The 3,127-nt window shown below is 37.6% G+C and overlaps 1 protein-coding gene across 1 annotated transcript in view; it reads left to right on the forward strand.

Moving 5' to 3' along the window:
• LOC101861306 overlaps nt 1–3,127 on the forward strand; it is a gene marked incomplete in the record, with an annotated part of 21,693 nt that overhangs the window by 8,172 nt on the left and 10,394 nt on the right.

Below are 3,127 nucleotides of genomic sequence, written 5' to 3' on the forward strand. Positions count from 1 at the left end.
TTAGTAGTAGTTAGTAGTAGTAGTAATAGTAGTAGTAGTAGTAGTAGTAGTAGTAGTAGTAGTAGTAGTAGTAGTAGTAGTAGTAGTTGGTAGTAGTAGTAGTAGTAGTAGTAGTAGTAGTAGTAGTAGTAGTAGTAGTAGTAGTAGTAGTAGTTGTTGTTAGTAGTAGTAGTTAGTAGTAGTTAGTAGTAGTAGTAGTAGTAGTAGTAGTAGTAGTAGTAGTAGTAGTAATAGTAGTAGTAGTAGTAGTAGTAGTAGTAGTAGTAGTAGTTCTGACATGTCAAATAGTTAATAGTTCAGTATTTATTTTAAGGCAAGGTTTTTGGAGGGTTATAAATTAAGTGACCTAACCAAGGGGATTTTTGAAAAAAGACAGCTAATTGAAACGCCTGCGATTTCAAAAACTATGAAGATATGAAAGAAATTGTACTCGTTGTATATCACAATTGGTCAATCTAAATAAACCTTCTGTCACCTAGTAACTCAGTCTTGCGGCACATGCAGTCAGTTAAAAATGAAAGATTTAAACAAATAAATAAAACCTATCACTCAACTTTACTGCCGTTCTTGTTCTAATAAAAATCACCGTGCAGACTGTAATTGAATAATAATGATTATGTTAAAGAAAACACCTCTTTTTATTTGTCGCGTATGCACAGAAATGGAGATTTTTTAGGTTTTTTCTTTTTTTTTTCTTTTTTTTTAAATTCAGAGGCACAAGCAAAACATCAGGGCAATTCGGCCCTAAGTTTCTGTGTAATGAAGTCGACGAGTTGTCCATTTGGTGTTGTCCAGACTATAGTTTCCTTTGGACTACCTCTGTCTACAACGTATTTGTTATCATTATCATCAAATGCCAGATCTCCCTCAGACATTGACAATCATTGTTCTCCAGTCATCCCCTTGCTCGAATGCCCTAAAAAAGTTGCACTGTCCTGATCTTTCCCGTTTATCTGTCTGTTTAGGCTCCCCAAGCAGGTTACTCTGGATCTTCCCCTGCCTCGTTTGCCTTCAATTTTGCCAGTAGAGTTAAATGATTATGGCATTGTTGTCGATTTAAGTGTCCCAGTAACTGCATAATTTAGTCTTTTGCTAATTATTTTTGTCTGCGAGCGACCCATGAATTTGATTACTTTTCCTTCCGAAATATTTCTTTACAGTATCCTAAAAAACCCTCAAATATTAGCAATAGAATATTGATATCCTTATTTAAAAAACAGGGTCGGAAGTCATTGGGAGGTCTTTTACAATGGATTTCTGATAGGTTTTCCGCATCAAAAGATCTGACAAGTCATAAAAGAATAACGCTTGCGTTCGAGACAATGCAGTATTTGTGGCATCCATAAAATTAATAATAGAACAGCGGTTTTTTCCACTGGATCATGATGGACAAATGTCGCTCTTTCTCTGTGATACTGCTGTTAATGAGTCACTATAGACATAATAGATAAGTCTAAGCCTTACAATCGATCTGTACTGAAAGGGACCATAAAGGAAACCTGTGGTATTTTTCCTCCAGTAGCAGTCAATATACATAATATACGTCCCTGAAATAGCGACTTGTTGCTCGTGAAGGAAGGAGCTGCTCATCAAATATTCACACGTTCATGTGAAGGAAACGCACCCATGCGTAGTTGTACTTGATCACACTCTAAGCTCTCGATACCGTGTACTTTTCAGGGTATCTTCACTAACGACTACCTTAGGCATCGTATCCGTTTCGAATAAAGAAAACAAATCGTTTTGTTTCCCTTCCTCATTAGCAGCCTTTTATTCATTATAACATTCATATGACCTAAATGCATTGCCACCCTGCGAGTCAGTTTTATGAACTTGTATTAAATTTATGAAGTGGAGTTGTAATAGAAGCAAAGCAACTGAAACTTAAATAATCCTAATATCACTATGTTTACCACCATCTTTGCCTTTTGTGCTAACACCATTTTTGCCAGTTCAGTATCATTATTATTATTATTATTGTAGTAGCAGTAGTAGTAGTAGTAGAAGTAGTAGTAGTAGTAGTAGTAGTAGTAGTAGTAGTAGTAGTAGTAGTAGTAGTAGTAGTAGTAGTAGTAGTAGTAGTAGTAGTAGTAGTAGATATTTGCAATGACTACTTGAAAACCAAACTGAAGTCAAACCGATCCCTAAACTCGGGTTTCGTCGGCGGTAGTGGTATCGTACCAGCTCCACATTTGCACATCTCTGTCGGCCTCACCTGGTCTGCTGGAGTTGGACAGAAAGTAGAGCTCATAAAATATTTAGAGAATGTTTCTTCACCGAAAGAAGAGTTGAGAGGGCGTGAGAGAGGGAGATAGAGAAAGAGAGAGAGAGAGAGAGGTGGAGAGAGAGAGAGAGAGAGAGCGAGAAAGAGAGAGTGGGGGAGGGGGAGAAGGAGATTGAAGGAAAGAGAAAGACATGTAGAGGGGAGATAAATTCGGTAGACAAGGAGAGAAGTGCAGAAAGGAAAATTATAGAGGAATAATACAAAATACAAGAGTAGGGGTGGGAGGATTTTGCGGGCTTGACGATCAGAAATATACTAATTGTGAGTTGTACCAAGCACGTTAAACGCTTTGGTGATGGACTTTTCTGAACAATATTGGATAAACTCTCTATCTTTGTGAAGGCCACCACAGCAGTTTCCAGCTGACTAAAGAATAAACTGAAGATAAAACCACACCAGTGCATAAATCTAGATATTTATTTTCAAATTCGAAAAGTCAGGTCCACTTTTTTCTTATCATCTCTCAATAGTCAAAGACTTTATGTTATAATCTGCAATCGTTGGAGGTAGGTCATTAATGATATAATGACGTACGAGTAGTTTCTGGAACTTTCTGGGCGTATGAATCCTGGTTTCGATCAATGCGGTTTTGATGTATCGACAACTCATCCCCTGAGACCTGAGTGCACGTGAAGAACTCATCAATCATCTCCTTAATGTGTCCCCCGACGGCCTAATGCTGTGTGTTTTGATGCTTTCAGGAGAGCGACGCTGCTCAGTGCTGTTGTTTCTTGTGGAATTCGTTCATTGTTCTGCGATGTTGGTTACACGTACATGCATGTTCTGAAGTGTGTATAAAGTTAAGAGTAGTCTACAGAGTCGCATAAATACATTTAATATATA

This window comes from Aplysia californica, unplaced genomic scaffold (assembly GCF_000002075.1).
Source record: "Aplysia californica isolate F4 #8 unplaced genomic scaffold, AplCal3.0 scaffold00448, whole genome shotgun sequence".
In the NCBI taxonomy this organism is placed as follows: Eukaryota; Metazoa; Mollusca; class Gastropoda; order Aplysiida; family Aplysiidae; genus Aplysia; species Aplysia californica.